Source organism: Phocoena sinus, chromosome 14 (assembly GCF_008692025.1).
Source record: "Phocoena sinus isolate mPhoSin1 chromosome 14, mPhoSin1.pri, whole genome shotgun sequence".
In the NCBI taxonomy this organism is placed as follows: domain Eukaryota; kingdom Metazoa; phylum Chordata; class Mammalia; order Artiodactyla; family Phocoenidae; genus Phocoena; species Phocoena sinus.
The window spans coordinates 62,228,952-62,247,409 of record NC_045776.1 but is presented as its reverse complement, the minus strand read 5'-3'; the positions used below and the strand labels follow the sequence as shown (position 1 = coordinate 62,247,409).

The 18,458-nt window shown below is 43.4% G+C and overlaps 1 long non-coding RNA gene across 1 annotated transcript; it reads right to left on the bottom strand.

Moving 5' to 3' along the window:
- Positions 1-5,092: 5,092 nt before the first annotated feature.
- LOC116765135 lies at positions 5,093-16,466 on the bottom strand. The gene is made up of 2 exons (XR_004353151.1): positions 16,204-16,466; positions 5,093-6,572 (listed from the first exon to the last, which is right to left on the bottom strand). It is a non-coding gene; the product is annotated as an uncharacterized LOC116765135 (long non-coding RNA).
- Positions 16,467-18,458: the final 1,992 nt, after the last annotated feature.

The following is an 18,458-nucleotide window of genomic DNA, read 5'->3' as shown; positions in this document are numbered from 1 at the left end:
CCACATGCCGCAGAGCGGCTGGGCCCGTGAGCCACGGCTGCTGAGCCTGCGCGTCCGGAGCCTGTGCTCCTTAACGGGAGAGGCCACAACAGTGAGAGGCTCCGCGTACCGGTTAAAAAAAAAAAAAAAAAAAAAAAAGAAAAGCACTAAAATCATTAACTGAGGCATCCGCTCCTCGTGACTAGCAGCAACCGCCTCATGACCAGCTGCAATCTTCTGCCAACATGTGTGCTTGATTGCACGTATCGCCCTTCACCAAAATCACATATATACTGATCCCACCCCCACCCCAACCTCTTCAGAGCAGTTCCTCAGGGCTATCTCAGAGGCTGTCTCCCACGCTATAGTCCTCATTTTGCCCCCAAATAAAACATAACTCTCACGTTGTGCTTTTTTTTTTTTCCAGTGGACACTCCCAAACACAATTCTTAAGACCCCAAATAAACCCTTTTCCTGTTTGCAGTCTCCTGCAATTTTTTTTTTTGGTTGTCACACTTAGCATTATACATGTAAGATTCATCCATGTCTTTGCATAGGTTGATGGTTCATTTCTTTCCATTGCTAAATAGTATTTAATTGCATGTGTATGGGAGGAAAAATAATTTTCCCTCTATACTTTTGTGTTCTTAGTTGAGATCACTCCTATAAGATACATTAACAAAAGAAAAACAATCAGAAGCTTAATAACGTACATACATCCTGTGAATTTGGGAGATACCCAGGAAAACTGAGTAAGTCCCAGAAATGGCCCAAACCAGCTCCTCAAATGCTATCCTCAGCTAAAAGCAAAAGAAAGATGTTAGGCGAGGGGGAATCCCCTCCTCAAATGCCATCCTCAGCTAAAAACAAAAGAAAGGTGTTAGGCGAGGGGGGAACCCGGATAAAGGAGGTTATCAGGCAAAGCACAGTAAAAAAAAGGGTATGGCTGTTATGCAGATTTAAGTCCGGGCCTTCTCCACTGATAACAGTTTCTTGAGATAGTCACCCTTCTATTCCTGGTACTGAGAGGGAGACACATTTATAATTGTACATTTCCATTATAAATGTAAATTTCCCTCCCCAAAAGGTTAACTTCTACTCGAATTTCAGAGATTCTCCTGTGTCTGTTTTTTTAAATTAATTGGTTCAAAATAATCCTTATGCCAAAGAGGCATATATGGGGGTGTCATATTCCACTCCCCTTAACATGGATGTGCAAGTTTTTGTTTGAACCCCTGTTTTCAATACTTTGGTGTCTATAGGAGTTACACTGTTGCACCATATCATACTGTACATTTACCTTTTTGAGGATATATCAAAATATTATACATATAGGCTGCACCATTTTAGATTTCCACAAGCAATGGTTAAAATTTCCATTCGCAAAAAACAAAAAAAAAAGGGCTTCCCTGGTGGTGCAGTGGTTGAGAGTCCGCCTGCCGATGCAGGGGACATGGGTTCCTGCCCCGTTCCGGGAAGATCCCACATGCCGTGGAGCGGCTAGGCCCGTGAGCCATGGCCGCTGAGCCTGCGCGTCTGGAGCCTGTGCTCCGCAACGGGAGAGGCCACAACAGTGAGAGGCCCGCGTACCGCAAAAAAAAAAAAAAAAAATTCTATTTGCTCTACCTTGTTGCCAATATTCATTATTTTTTATTTTTCTTGACAATAACAATTCTAGTGTGTTTGAAGGGGTATTGCATCGTGGTACTCATTTGCATTTCCATCATGACTACTGATGTTTGACATCTTTTCATGTCCTTGCTGACCATTTGTATATCTTGTCTGGAGAAGAGTCAGGTCAAGTCCTTTGTGCGTTGTAAAAATTGAGTTCTTTGTGTTTTTGTTAAGTTTCTTTTTAAAAAATTAATTAATTAATTATTTTGGGCTTGTGTTGGGTCTTCATTGCTGCACGCAAGCTCTCTCTAATTGCCGTGAGCGGGGCCTACTCTTCATTGCCATGTGTGGGCTTCTCATTGTGGTGGCTTCTGTTACTGCGGAACACAGGCTCTAGGCGCGAGGGCTTCAGTAATTGTGGCACGCGGGCTTAGTTGCTCTGCAGCATGCGGGATCTTCCTGGACCAGGGTTCGAACCTGTGTCCCCTGCATTGGCAGGCAGATTCTTAACAACTGTGCCAGGAGGGAAGTCCCTGGTAAGTTTCTTGATACATTCTAAAAATAGACTTTTATTAGATATAAAATGTGCAAACATTTCCTTCCATTCTGTGGGCTGTCTTTTTACTTTCTGGATAGCATTTTTGATATGACAAACTTTTTAACTTTGAGGAAATCCTATGTATCTATTTTTTTCTTTCATTGCTTGTACTTTCGTGTCAGATCTAAGAAACTATTACTAAATGTAAGATGATAAAGATTTATTCCCTTGGTTTATTTGAGAGATTATAGAGACATCCCTCGGTATCCACTTTGCTAGGGTTTAGGTCTGTGGTCAGAGTCAGTGTCAGGGCTTAGGGGTCAGGGTTAGGGTTAGGATTATGGTCAGACTTGGAGAATCAGGATAGAGGGTGATGGTTAAAGGGTCAGGGTCAGAGATTAGAGTTTAGGTGTCAGGATCGAGGGTCTAGAGTCCAAGGTTAGGGTTGTTAGGTTTAGGGTTATAGGTTAGGGGTTAGGGTTATAGGCTGTGGTGTTAGGGTTAGATTTAGGTTTAAGCATAACCCACCCTCACCCCCCTTCTCCTTCTCTGAGGCTTCCAGGATGGACATTATTCTCCCAGGGTCACACATTAGTCAGGTAGGTGAGCTGTATCACTGTGTTTCTGCCCCCCAATCTTGGGCTCTGAGAGAAGAATGAATGTCTGTACTTGTCTCTGTTTCGAATCCAACTCAACCTCAGTCAAGGGTTGTGGAGGGCATCAGAAATCAAGCAGTTTCTGTCAGCCTTCCCTCCTGCCTGGAAAGGATGGTGCTGGCCCCACTCTGCCTGGGCAGACCTAGGTTCCAGCATAGCTCTGACGCGAGGGCACTCAGAAGACATGTGTGGATTTATTCAGGACTGGGTGCAGTGACTGGCTGGCCCTCAGGTGCTGCCTTTTTGAGGGCTACTGCGGCCCTCCTGGGACTTGATGAATCTTTTGTCCCATCTGAGTGGGCATCAGTAGAAAATCAAGTCTCAGACAGGATAGCCCTTGACCTCTGAGCATCCAGGCAGGCATCTGTGGTTCTCCAGCTCAGGCCATCCTGGGCCCTGTCAAGCTCTTGTTGCCAATTACTGAGCCGACCATGCAGCTGTGCAACTGAACAGCTACCTGGGCAGTGTAGACATCCCCCTGGACGTTTCCGTTCCCTACATCCATGTGATTGAGAGAAGTGTCTCTTCCCTCGCAGCCTCGTAGCCGGCCAAGAGAGGTAATAACCCTCCGAACATGGAGTGTGGCCCTGGTCACAACATCCAAACAGCAGACTATTACCCTAAAATTCTTTGGCTTTCCAGTTGTAATAAACTTTGACACTCATATTCGTTAAGACTCAAAGATATGGGGGCCACTGGGCCTCCCAATGGGCAGTTTCTCACGGAGGCCACATGGTCTCAGTGAGCCATGTGAGTTTAGGGCTCAGCCCCTGTGTCCTCCAGAAAGCTTGCCAACTGCGGATTGTGTGGCATGGAATAACCCTTGAAGCTCCCACTGCTTCACTGAGCAAGAGTTTACTTACCACCCAGCATTTGGTCTCAGCTCTTTGTAAAGGAGAGAGAAGAGACTGGAACATTAGCAATTTTGTTCTTCAGGAATGGGTGACTAATGTGGCCAGGGGGCAGGTGTGACTCCTGGGCTCCCACCACCAGGGGCGTGAATGAAGTCTGTGTGCCTTTTGAGGCACACGGGCAATCAGGGCCTGTCTCTGATGTGAGGACCCGATGCCCAAAGCAAGAGCCTGGAGTTTACCACCAACAGCAAAGCTGCTATTTTAGCAAGTGGAAGAGCTTCTTGCCATCAAGGGAGGACAGCAAGGGCCGTGGATGGGTGGCTGCAGCCCCTGACCCTAACTGAACCCCTTCTTTCTTTGGGCTTCAGATTCCACAGCTGTGCAGTGATCTGTCAGTGATACAGAAGCAGCTGCTTTCCCGGACTGGGTATCTGTTCTCATGGCCAAGTCCAGCAGCTCAGCTTTCCTTGGGGGAACTGCTTGTTACCTGCTTTCAATCCAAACATTTCCAGAGGGGAGACCCCACATTCCACACACATTGAAGATGGGCTTCTGATCCACATCTAGCCAATCCTATGTTCTATCCTCTTGGTGCTCTGATGGGTTCAAGAATGAGAATGTGACCCAAGCCAAAGGCATTTTAGACCATGGCTTTTCATGGGAAGGAGAGACCCTTTCTGGCAAAATGGACATTGAGCGGTATCAGCCTGGAGTTGCTCCAGGAGGCCCTGGATGCAGTGAGAGAGACTGTTCCTGTGAATGGGGCCACCCCAAAGCAGGACAAAGGATTGGCGAGAGACCAGATCACATTGCAAGAGAGTGTTTTCTACAGAATTGTCACAATTAGTGAACAAATATCAATACCTTATTATTAACTGAAGTCCATATTTCATTTGGGTTTCCTTCATTCTAACTTTTTGTCTTCCAGGATGCCATCCAGGGTATCATGTGACATTTACTCATCATGTCTGTTTAGGCCCTTCTGGGCTTTCACAGTTTCTCAGACTCTCCTTGTTTCTATGACACTGACATTGGTGAGGAGGTCTGGTCAGGTATTTTGTAGACTGTCCTGTGCTGGGTTTTACTTGGTGTTTTTCTCATGATTAGGCTTGAGTTATGGATTTTGAGTAAGCAGAGCACAGAGGTAAAGTGATTTCTCATCACTTTATATCAAGGGAACAGGCTCTCAAGGCAACTTATCACTGTTAATATTAACTTTGGTTACCTGCCTGAGGTAGTGCTTGTCAGATTTCTCCACAATGAAGTTAATTTTTTTCCATTTCCATACTTCCTTAGGAGGAAGTCACACTGGGAACCAGCACCTATGGAGGCAGGAGTTAGCTCCACCTCCACACTCCGTGGATGGCTGAGTGTCTACATCAATTATTTGGAATTCTTCTACATAGGAGATTTCTATTCAACCCCATTCATAAAAAACCCTAGGCAGTTACTTATTTTTACCAACATGGACACCTATGGATAGTTTTTTTATTTTTTAAACTTTGTGTTATTATCCAGCAATCCAGATTTGGTTGCTAAGTTCATTCCCACTTTGGCTACTGAGAGCTCTTTCCGTTGTTTTCCTTTGACATCATTGCATCCTGTGGATTTGTTTTCTTGGTACTTCCTTACTTTCTGATACAAGATTCAAGATTGGCCTGGCTCATATATTTACTGTCTCAGTCCTAGTGTCAGCCATTTCTTCGAAGAGCTCTGGTTCCTTTTACTAGAAAATGGTATTAAAAAGTTACATATAGCTTCCCGGGCAGCGGGGACGGAGGTGGGCTTGGAGGGTCCACGAAGCCTCGGGGCCAGGGCCAGAGCCGGGATCCCCGCCCGCCCCAGCTTCCGCCGCCGGCCGAGCCCTGCGCCCGCGTCTCCGTCCAGGGTCGCGGTGGCCGGAGGTGCGCCCAGGTCCCCGGGACAGGTGGGCGCAGATGTCGCTTGTGTTGGGGCGGGGGGTGCGGTGCGACGAGGTTCCGGCGCCTCCGCGGTGCATCACAGGTCCGGGGATGGGGGCGCCGCGGCTTGCTACGCTCTCCGCACTTTCCCGGCTCTGAAGCCTCGAGAACACGGCTAGGCAGCAGTAGTTTAATGGGGAATTTGACTGCTGGGAACTAGGGGCCTGCTGGGGTCTCAGTTCTTGGCTGGCCCCGGAACACGAGGTTGCCAGGCGTGTGACGGCAGCAGGTAGGAGTGAGCCGCTGGTGCAGTGATGAGCAGGAAAGGAAGGACACTGGCTGTTGGCCTGTGAACCTAGAAAAGAATGACCAGCCAACACAATCCAGACCAAGGTCCGTGGGCCCAGCTCGGTCCTGTGCGGCTGGTCAGTGGAACAGACCTGCAGGTGTGGCTCGTGTCACTCTCGGACTGGCTTCAGGACAGATCCTGCTGATGAGCCCAGGGCACTGCCCTCAGTCCTCCAGGAGAGGGCGCCTGAGTGGAGCCGGGGCGTGTGCCCGACTCAGCACCGTGACCAAGCATGTCCAGTCAGCCGGCAAGGGCAGTGGGGAGCCGGGGGAAGTCATGGCCTTGGGAATGTCCTCTGATGAAAAAGAACCTGCAGGCTTATAAAATAACTTTTATGTGGAACGTTGGTGTGTTGAAAAGCAGTTCTGCGTGCTTTTCCCCCTTGGTGTGGATCAGCAGTGCTGAGGCAGCAGGTGTGATGCAGAAGTGTGAGCAGAGACCGTCTGGAATCCCCAAACTCCAGGGAAACTAGAGGTGACAGCAAGCCAGTGAAGAGGACAGGAGTTAGGGGGCCGGTGGCAGTGGCGGCAGCCCAGCAGGTGCTCCTCGTCTCAAGGCCCTAATCCTGGCTCCAGCCGGGTGGTCAGGGGAGCTGCAAAGTCTTCTGGGCAAGCAGAGCTCACAGTTCTGAGCTGCTCTTCGCTGTGTTTGGGTCATCTTCCCCCATCCAAGGGGAGAAATCTAGATGAGGTTTAAGAATTAGTGCTTTAAGAATGTGGATCTCATAGTTGAAAACTTGGAACACGTGTTTTCAGCACAAGGTGTTAAAGTGAACGGAAGGATTTAACGCCTTTTCAAGGAGGGTGTCTCCCTGTGGCAGAACTAGAGAATAAATGGGTCTTGAATAAAAAAAAAAAAACCAAACATATGGTTACCAAAGGGCACACAATGATTCTCTAACATAGTATCCTAAGTGAAAGAAGCCAGGCTCAAAAGGATGCATACTGTATGACTCCATTTATATAATATTCTTGTAAAGATAAGACTACAGGGACAGAAAAGAGATCAGTGGCTAAGAAGTGGGGGAGGGACTGACTACAAGTGAGTATGGGAGAATTTCCTAGCATAATGCAATTGTTCTATATCTTGATTGTGGTGGTTTTTACATAACTATATACATTTGTCAAAATAGGTAGAACCATGTAATAGAATAGGTGAAATTTATAATTATATAATTTAGAGTTATACATACCTTAAATAAAAATACAGTAAAAAACCTTTCCAAGAAAACCGTAAAAAAAAAGAAGCCAAGGGATAAATTAGGATGATGGGATTAACAAATACAAACTATTTCATATAAAACAGATATTCAACAAGTATCTATGTACACAAAGGAAGGGCTATCAATGCTCTCTAATAACCTACATGGGAAAGGAAGCAAAAGATGCATAGATATATGTACACGCATAACGGAGAAGATTCTCTTTCCTACAAAATACACAACATTGTATATCAATGTTACTCCAAATAAAATAAAAATTAATCTAATTTAAAAATGATAATGAGAGAGACGATTTGGGTGTATGTTCTGGTACATTCCACTCTAACTTACAAGGGCCAAAGAGGATTTTTCCTAAGGCTCTGGTTGCCGGGATAAACACAGTTGGGCCTGAGGAAATCCTGCTATTTGTGGCCGTTTCCCACAAAAGCAACCTCAAAAAGATTGTTTATGGGTAATGATATTCACAGTGACTGCTGGGCTCTAAATGATACTTGCCCTCAAAAAAGATCCAGGCCTAAAAGTTCGAAAATAATTGAAGACATGGCACTCTTTCCAGAAGGCAATTTCGACAGGTAAATTCTACTCAACACTGATTATGAATAAAAACAGCCCATCAGAAAATGCTCTACATAGCAATTAGCAGAGACATGCAAATCAAAACTACACCGAGGGATCACTGGCACCGGTGTAAATAACCATTATCAAAAACTGACAATGAATCAATGGTGTAGAGGGTATGGAGAAAAGGAAACCCTTTTATGGTGATGGTGGGATGTAAATGGTAACAGCCACTACAGAGAACATTATGGAACTGCGTTTAAAAAGTAAAAATAGTGCTACCATATGATCTGGCAGTGCTACCTCTAAGACTATATGCAGAGAATACTGGAAATCAAAAAGACACATGCACCCAAGCATGCACTGCAGCACCATTTACAATACCGAACACGTGGAGACATACAAAATGTCCACGGACAGATGAACAGATAAAAAAGATGTGATACGTGTACACAATGGTATCATTCTTCCATGTAAAAGAATGAGATAATGCCATTTGCTGGAACATAGATAAACCTAGAGGTAATCAGATTATGTTAAGTAAGTCAGAATCAGAAAGATAAATATCATGATATCACTTATAAGTGGAATCTAAAAATAAACACCATTGAAATAATTGAGAAAACATAAACACACTCAGGGATTTAAAAAGAAAATATATGGTTACCAAAGTGGACAGAAGGGGTCAGGGATTAATTAAGAGGATGGGATTAATAAATTCAAATTATTTCATATAAAAAAGATATGGGGCTTCCCCCGTGGCGCAGCGGTTGAGAGTCCGCCTGCCGATGCAGGGGACACGGGTTCATGCCCCAGTCCAGGGAAGATCCCACATGCCATGGAGCGGCTAGGCCCATGAGCCACGGCCGCTGAGCCTGCGCGTCCAGAGCCTGTGCTACCCAACAGGAGAGGCCCCAACAGTGAGAGGCCCGCGTACCGAAAAAAAAAAAAAAAAAAGATATGGAGGGCTTCCCTGGTGGTGGTTAAGAATCCAACGCAGGGGACATGGGTTCAAGCCCTAGTCTGGGAAGATCCCACATGCTGCAGAGCAACTAAGCCTGTGCACCACAACTACTGAGCCTGCACTCTAAAGCCTGTGAGCCACAACTACTGAGCCCACACACCACCACTATTGAAGCCCACACACCTAGAGCCCATGCTCCGCAACAAGAGAAGCCATAGCAATGAGAAGCCCGCACGCTGCAACGAAGAGTACCCCCACTCGCCGCAACTAGAGAAAGCCTGAGCACAGCAACAAAGACCCAAGGCAGCCAAAAATAAATAAATAAAATAAATAAATTTTAAAAAAGATATGGAGCAAGGTCTTACGTATACCAAAGAAGAGCTATCAACTCTAATAACCTATATGGGAAAAGAAGCCGAAGAGGCATAGATATATGTAAATGTTTAAAGGAAAAAGATTCTCTATACCCACAAACAACACAACATTGTATATCTGTGTTACTCCAATAAAAAATAAAAATTAATGTAATTTATTATTTTTTAAATAGATTTATTTTATTTATTTTATTTCTGGCTGAGTTGGGTCTTCGTTGCAGTGTGCGGGCTTCTCATTGCGAGGGCTTCTCTTATTGCGGAGCATGGGCTCTAGGCGCACAGGCTTCAGTAGCTGTGGCTCACCGGCTCTAGAGCACAGGCTTAGTAGTTGTGGCGCATGGGCTTAGTTGCTTCGCAGCATGTGGGATCTTCCCAGACCAGGGCTCGAACCCATGTTCCCTGCATTGGCAGGCAATTCTTAACCACTGCGCCACCAGGGAAGCCCAATTAATGTAATTTAAAAAGTGGTAATGAAATATCACAAAAACAAACAACCCAATCCAAAAATTGGCAGAAGACCTAAATAGACATTTCTCCAAAGAAGATAAACAGATTGCCAGCAAACACAAGAAAGAATGCTCAACATCATTAATCATTAGAGAAATACAAATCAAAACTACAATGAGATATCATCTCACACCAGTCAGAATGGCCATCATCAAAAAATCTACAAACAATAAATGCTGGAGAGGGTGTGGAGAAAAGGGAACCCCCTTGCACTGTTGGTGGGAATGTAAATTGATACAGCCACTATGAAGAACAGTATGGAGGTTACTTAAAATACTAAAAACAGAACTACCATACGACACAGCAATCCCACTACTGGGCATATACCCTGAGAAAAGCATAATTCAAAAAGAGTCATGTACCACAATGTTCACTGCAGCTCTATTTACAATAGCAAGGACATGGAAGCAACCTAAGTGTCCATCGACAAATGAATGGATAAAGAAGATGTGGCACATATATACAATGGAATATTACTCAGCCATAAAAAGAAACGAAATCGAGTTATTTGTAGTGAGGTGGATGGACCTAGAGTCTGTCATACAGAGTGAAGTAAGTCAGAAAGAGAAAAACAAATACTGTATGCTAACACATATATATGGAATCTAAAAAAAAAAAGATCATGAAGAACCTAGGGGCAGGATGGGAAAAAAGACACAGACCTGCTAGAGAGTGGACTTGAGGACATGGGGAGGGGGAAGGGTAAGCTGGGACGAAGTGAGAGAGTGGCATGGACATATATACACTACCAAATGTAAAACAGATGGCTAGTGGGAATAGCATAGTGCATAGCACAAGGAGATCAGCTTGGTGCTTTGTGACCACCTAGAGGGGTGGGATAGGGAGGGTGGGAGGGAGGGAGACATAAGAGGGAAGAGATATGGGGATAAATGAATATGTATAGCTGATTCACTTTGTTATAAAGCAGAAACTAACACACCATTGTAAAGCAATTATACTCCAATAAAGATGTTAAAAAAAAAGAAGACAGAAAGATAATTTTTGTAAAGAAAACAACTCTTTGTAACATGAATAAAAGCTAATCAGTTCTATGCATCCAAAAAAAAAAAAAGTGGTAATGAGACAAAATTTGGGTGTTTGTTCTGGCACATTCCACTCCAATTTACAAGCCCCAAACAGGATTTCCACGAAGGCTCTGGTTGCCGGGGCAACCAGAGTTGGGCCCGAGGAGATTCTGCCGCCTTGTGGCTGTTTCCCGCAAAAGCAACCTCAAAACGATTAATTATGGGCATTTAATATTCACAAGGACTGCTGGGCTCTAAATGACACTTGTCCTCAAAATATGTCCAGGCCTAAATGTTTGAAAATAATTGAAAACACGGCACACTTCCCGGAAGGCAATTTCAACAGGTAAATTCTACTCACACTGTTTATGAAGAATAACAGCACAAGAAACATGCTCAACATAGCAGTTAGCAGACACATGCAAATCAAAACTACAATGAGGGATCAGCTTGCACTGGTCTAAAACACCATTACCCAAATTTACAATGAATAAATGGTGGAAAGAGCATGGAGAAAGGACATGGTTTTATGTTGCTTGTGGGATGTAAATGGTAAGAGCCACTATAGAGAACATTACGGAAGTGGCTTTAAAAGGTAAAAAAGGATCTACCATATGATCCGGCAGTGCTACCCCTAAGAGAATATGAGGAGAAAACCAGAATTCGAAAAGACACGTGCACCCAAGCGTGCACTGCAGCACCATTTACAATATCCAAGATGTGGCGACATACAAAATGTCCATGGACAGATGAACAGATAAAAAAGATGTGATACATGTACACAATGGTATCTGACTCCGCTATGTAAAAGAATGAATTAATGCCGTTTGCAGGAACATAGAGAAAACCAGAGATAATCATACTAAGTGAAGTAAGTCAGAATCAGAAAGACAAATATTATATGATATCACTTATAGTTGGAATCTAAAAATATGTACCATTGAAATAATTTAGAAAATATAAATAGACTCAGGGACTTAAGAAGCAAACATGGGGCTTCCCTGGTGGCACAGTGGTTGAGAGTCCACCTGCCGATGCAGGGGACACGGGTTCGTGCCCCGGTCTGGGAAGATCCCACATGCTGCGGAGCGGCTGGGCCCATGAGCCATGGCCGCTGAGCCTGCGCGTCCGAAGCCTGTGCTCCTCAACGGGAGAGGCCCGCATACAGCAAAAAAAAAAAAAAAAGCAAACATGGTTACCAAAGGGGACCGAAGGGGACAAGGGATAAATTAGGAGAAAGGGATTAACAAATATAACCTATTTCATATAAAACAGATATTCAACAAGGATCTATGTATACCAAGGAAGGGCTTACAACACTCTCATAACCATTATGGGAAAAGAAGCTGAACATGCACAGACATACGTATATGTATAAATGAAAATGATTCTGTATACCTGCAACATATACAACAGTCTATATAAATGTCACTCCAATAAAAAAATTAATCGAATTTAAAAATTGGTAATGAGACACAAGATTTGGGTGTTTGTTCTGGCACATTCCTCTCCAATTGACAAGCCACAAACAGGGTTTCCCCTCAGGCTCTGGTAGCCGGGGCAGAGTTGGGTCCGAGGTAATCCTGCCGCCTGGTAGCCCTTTCCCAAAAAACAACCTGAAAGCGATTGCTTATGGGCACTTAATATTCACAAGGACTGCTGGGCTCTAAATATTATTTGCCCTCAAATAATGTCCAGGCCAAAGTGTTCAAAAATAACTGAAAACACAGCACACTTTCAAGAAGGCAATTTCAACAGGTAAATTCTACTCACACTGATTATGAATAAAAACAGCCCATAAGAACATGCTCAATATAGCAATAAGCAGAGACATGCAAATCAAAACTACAACAAGGGATCACCTGGCACCGGTGTGAATAAACATCATCAAAAAGCGACAATGATAAATGGTGAAGAGAGCATTCAGAAAAGGAAATGTTTTTATGCTGCTTGTGGGATGTAAACGGTAAGAGACACTATAGGGAACATTATGGAAGTGCCTTTAAAATGTAAAAAAGAATCTACCATATGATTACATACAAAACAGATCTTCAACAAGGATCTGTGTATACCAAAGGAAGTCTATCAACACTCTCTAATAACCATTATGGGAAGTGCCTTTAAAATGTAAAAAAGTATCTACCATATGATCTGCAGTGCTACCCCTAAGACTATATGCAGAGAATACCAGAATTCAAACAGACATGTACCCAAGCGTGCACTGCAGCACCATTTACAATACCCAAGATGTGGAGACATACAAAATGTCCATGGACAGATAAAAAAGGTGTGATACATGTATACAATGGTATATGACTCTGCCATGTAAAAGAATGAAATAATTCCATTTGCAGGAACGTAGAGAAAACTAGAGATAATCATACTAAGTAAGTCAGAATCAGAAAGACAAATATTATGACATCACTTATAGTTGGAATCTAAAAATACACACCATTGAAATAATTTAGAAAAGATAAACAGACTCGGGGACTTAAAAAGCGAACATATGGTTACGAAAGGGGACAGAAAGGGGCAAGGGATAAATTAGGAGGATGGGATTAACAAATACAAACTATTACATACAAAACAGATCTTCAACAAGGATCTGTGTATACCAAAGGAAGTCTATCAACACTCTCTAATAACCATTATGGGAAAAGAAGCCAAACATGCATAGCTATATGTATATGTTTAACAGAAAAATATTCTCTAGCCCTACAACAAACACAACCTTGTATATCGATGTTACTGCAATAAAAAATAAAAATTAATCTAATTTAAAAAGTGTTAATGAGACACAAGATTTGGGTGTTTGTTCTGGCACATTCCACTCTAATTTACAACCCCCAACAGGATTTCCCCTAAGGCTCTGGTTGTCGGGGCAACCAGAGTTGGGCCCAAGGAAATTCTGCCACCTTGTGGCCGTTTCCCACAAAAGCAACCTGAAAGCGATTGGTTGGGGGCACTTAATTTTCACAAGGCCTGCTGTGCTCTAAATGATACTTGCCCTCAAACAATGTCCAGGTCTAAGTGTTCGAAAATAACTGAAAACAGGGCACACTTTCAAGAAGGCAATTTCAACAGGTAAATTCTACTCACCCTGATTATGAATAGACACCCCATAAGAACATTCTCAACATAGCGGTTAGCAGAGACATGCAAATCACAACTAAAATGAGGGATCACCTGGCTCCCGTCTGAGAGGCCATCATCAAAAATCGACAATGAATAAACGGTGGAGAAAGCATGGAGAAAAGGAAATACTTTTATGGTCCTAGGGAGATGTAAACGGTTACAACCACTACAGAGAACATTATGGAAGTGCCTATAAAAGATGAAAAAGGATCTACCGTATGATCCGGCAGTGCTACCCCTAAAGAGTATCACGCAGGAGATAGATGGGCTCCAGGCTAGACATTTACAACTGGCCTCCTGTTCACACTTCTTGGGGTGAGAAGAAGATGGGCTCCAGGCCAGACATTCATTACCAGCCCCCTGTTTACATTTCCTGAAGCAAGAGACAAACGGGCTCCAGGACTACAGATTTATGACTGGACTCCTGTCTATATTTCGAGACCTGCACCTCGAAAAAACCATCAACAGAAATAGGGTAAATAACTGGACATTGGACATTTTTATGGCAGGGACAGAGTGGGACTAAACCCTGTTAAAAGATCAAGAAGGGCTTCCCTGGTGGCGCAGCGGTTAAGAATCTGCCTGCCAATGCAGGGGACACGGGTTCAAGCCCTGGTCCGGGAAGATCCCACATGCCGCGGAGCAACTAAGCCCGTGCGCCACAACTACTGTGCCTGCGCTCTAGAGCCTGTAAGCCACAACTACTGAGCCCATGTGCCACAACTACTGAAGCCTGTGCACCAAAACGAAGAGTAACCCCCACTCACCACAACTGGAGAAAGCCTGCACGCGGCAACAAAGACCAACGCAGCCAAAAATAAATAAAATAAAAAAAACAAAACTATGCAATGTATTGAACAACTGTAAAGGTGTGAAGTAAAAACACATGATCATATCAATTATTGCAGAAGAAGCTATAATCAAAATCCAGTGCTATTTCATGACACAAACACTCAAGAAAGTAGGAATAAAAGGAAATTTGTTCAATATGAAAAAGAGTAGTATACAAAGCCACAGCAAACATCACGCTCAATGCTAAAAACTAAAAGATTTACTCCTGAAATCAAGAACAAGCCCAGTAAGCTGGCTTTCACCACTGTTAATAACATACTGGAAGTTCTACCCAGAGTTTTGAGGAAAGAAAGAAAAGGCATCTATGTGTGAATGGAAAAATTACAACTGTCTATTCACAGAACACAGATCACACCATCTTACATATAAAACTTCCTATAACAACAAAAAATTATTTGACTAGTCAATAATTCAGCAAAGTTATAGGAAAAAAATGTCAATTCACAAAAATCGTATTTTATACGTATATACTAGCAATAAATAATCTGAAAAGAACTTATGAAAATAATTCCATTTTAAATAATGTCAACATTAATATTTAGGAATATATTTAATCAAGATACAAGACTTGCTTTTATGTATCTAAAGTTGTATGTTTGAAATTATTGGAAAGTAAATTACTTTTCAGAACACCATGTCAAAACCATGCCAGAAAAGCAGAGAAAACATCAAACTTCCATATAGAGGCAAGCCTTACCCAGATCCAGTTCACCCAAAGTCCACATGTAATTTAGAAACTATATTAGGACTTCCCAATATAAAGGACTTCCCTTTCTTCCCTGTTGTGGATGACCTGGATGTGGTAGAAACAGTGGGATTCCAATTTTCCACATCATTCCACCAAAAAACTATTAGAAATAATAAATGTAAAGATGCAAAATCAACACACAAAAATCAATTGTGTTTCTAAACACTAATAATGAACCATCAGAAAGAGAGAAAAAAACCCTATTTACAATTGCATCAGAAAGAACAAAATACCAAGGAATAAATTTAACCAAGGATGTGAAAGACCTGTACACTGAAAACTTTAAGACATTGATTAAGAAATTGAAGAAGACACAAATTAATGGAAAGATACCCGTGGTCATGGAATGCAAGAATTACTGTTGTTAAAATGCCCATTCTACCCAAAGCAATGTACACACTAAATGCAAGCCCTCCTGAAATTCCAATGGTAACTTCCACAGAAATAGAGCAAATCCTCCTAATATTTGTGTGGAACCACAAAGGACCCCGAATAGCCAAAGCGACCCTGAGAAAGGAGAACAGGCTGGAGGCATCTCCCTTCCTAACTTCACAGTCTATTGAGAAGCTACAGTCACCAAAACAGTGCAGAATTGGCACAAAAACAGGCACAGGGACCAGAGGAACAGGACAGAAAGCCCAGAATTAAACCCATACGGGTGGGGTCCGTTAATTTATGACAAAGGGCCAAGGACACACCAAGGGGAAGGACAGCCCCCACAATAAACAGTGCTGGGAAAACTGGACACCCCATAACTCACACCGGCTACACTGGACACCAAACCGGCTACACTGCACACTGCATACCGGCTACACTGCACACCAGCTTTCCACATCAAGCCCCTCTGGGTCGTCTGAAAACAGACCCCCGCCCCTCAGCAGTCAGCCACCCACAGGAAGCTTCTCCTCACTTCTCAATTTTTCTCACCTTTTCCTCCCAGCATCGTCTGGGTCGTCAGGAAACCCAGCTCCCGTCAGCGTGGACGCAGCTCCACTTTGTCCTGAAGCCGAAACCCCAGCAAGTCCTAAGGAGACTGAGCTCTTAGCAGAGAAGCTGACCCCGGCGCCCCAGCCAAAGCTCCCGTGGTGCCTGCGGAGACACAACTCCTCTCCGCTGCGCTCGAGCCGAGCCGGCAGAGAGCGCGCATGCGCTGTGGGTCAGAGAGGCGAGCTCAGCGCCACCCTGTGGTTAGTGAGGGAAGTGCAGGCCGTGCCTCCCTCCCAGGTCACTGGAGACAGCACCGCCTGCTGGCAGAACTGCTGAATCCATTACACTGTGGAAATTCAAACTGAAATGGAGACAATATCCCATAACTTTTCTAAAAATAGTTAAAGAACAATGAATTGGAAACCATATGGAATGAAATAAATGTAGACGCAAACTTTACAACTTACACCAAATTCACTCAAAATTATTCATGGACAAATTTTAAATGCAAAACTATTCAAAATTATAGAAGAAAGCATAAAAGAAAATTGACATGAGCTTGGGTTTGATCATATAGTTCACGAGCTTTGTGGTTTTAACACACAACACAAACAAGCAACCCAGAAAGAAAAACAAGGGATTCTGTGGACTTCATAAAATTAAAGATTTCTACTGGGTGGAAAACCTCATTCATAAAATTAAAAGAGGGACTTCCCTGGTGGCACAGTGGCTGAGAATCCGCCTGCCAATGCAGGGGACACAGGTTGGAGCCCTGGTCGGGGAAGATCCCACATGCTGTGGAGCAACTAAGCCTTTGCACCACAAGTACTGAGCCTGCACTCAAGAGCCCATGTTCCGCAACAAGAGAAGCCACTGCAACGTGCAGCAACAAAGACCCAACAGAGCCAAAAATAAATAAATAAAATAAATAAATTTATATTAAAAAAACCTCAAAATTCAAATTACCAGTGTCAGGAAGGTAGAAGGTCATCACTACAGTCCTCTCAGACATTAAAAGGATTATAAAGGAATATATACTTATAAATTGAAAAACTTACATGATATGGACCAATTCTTTGAAAGATATAAATAAAAACTCAAAGGAAAATAGATAAACTGAATAGTCCTATATCTATTAAAGAATTTGAATTCACAGTTGAGAACCTACAAACAACAACAACAACAAAAAGTCATCTGTGAATTCTGCCAAACATTTAAAATAGAAATAGTATTAATTCTACAAATCTTTTCCAGAACATAAAAGAGGAAGAAACACTTCCTATCTCATTCTATGATACCAGCATGACTTTAACACCAAAACCAGAGAGCAATATTATTTTTTTTAAAAAAATCAATATCCCTCATAAACATAGACACAAAAATCCTCAACAAAGTATTAGCAAATTGAATTCAACAATGTATATAAAGGATAACACATCATGACCAGCTCAGGTTTATCCCAGGAAGGCAAGGCTGCGTCAACATTTGAAAATCAATCAATGCAATTCACCATATTAATAGACTAAAAAAGAAAAACCATATGATCATCTCAACTGACACAAAAAAGCATGTGACAAAATTTAACATCCATTCCTGGGCAAACTAGGAATAAAAGGGATGGCATCACAGGAAAGGAAAAGAAAAAAGAAAAACAAAACCCAAAACATGGCGCCTGCCAGCTCCCATTCCTGGAGAGAATCCCACCAGGCCTCTGCCCCTCAGACCAATGCTTTTTACTGGGAAATGAGTCTCCTTCACACCCAAGTCTGGGCACTGTTCAAAGGGCTGCCTCTGCGCTGGGCCCTGGGGTGCGGGAGTCTACATGCGGGCCTGTAAGAGCCGTTCCTCAGCTGGCTGGGCCCCGCAGGTCTTCAAAACCAGATGCTGGGGGCTCTTCTCTCAGGAGCCGGTCTTAACAGTTGGGCTGCTGATGTGGGGTAGAACTCTCAGCTCCCCAGGGAGAAGCTCCGGGTTTTGAGTTCCCTCCCGGTTGTGGGTCGCTGGACCACAGGTGGGGTTAATGGAGAGATCGTGTCTCTGCCTTTCCTACCACCTTCAGTGTGCCTTCCCTCTCATTTGCCCGATGGGAAAGGGTCGATCTGCCAGTTTTTAGGTTTTTTTCAGAAGAAACTTCTCCATGTACAGCTGTAGAGTCGGCGTGTCTGCAGGAGGAGGTGGGTTTAGGATTTCCTACACTGGCATCTTGAACCAGATCCTAGATAATTCATGTTTCTTATCATTTTTGAGCCACAGAC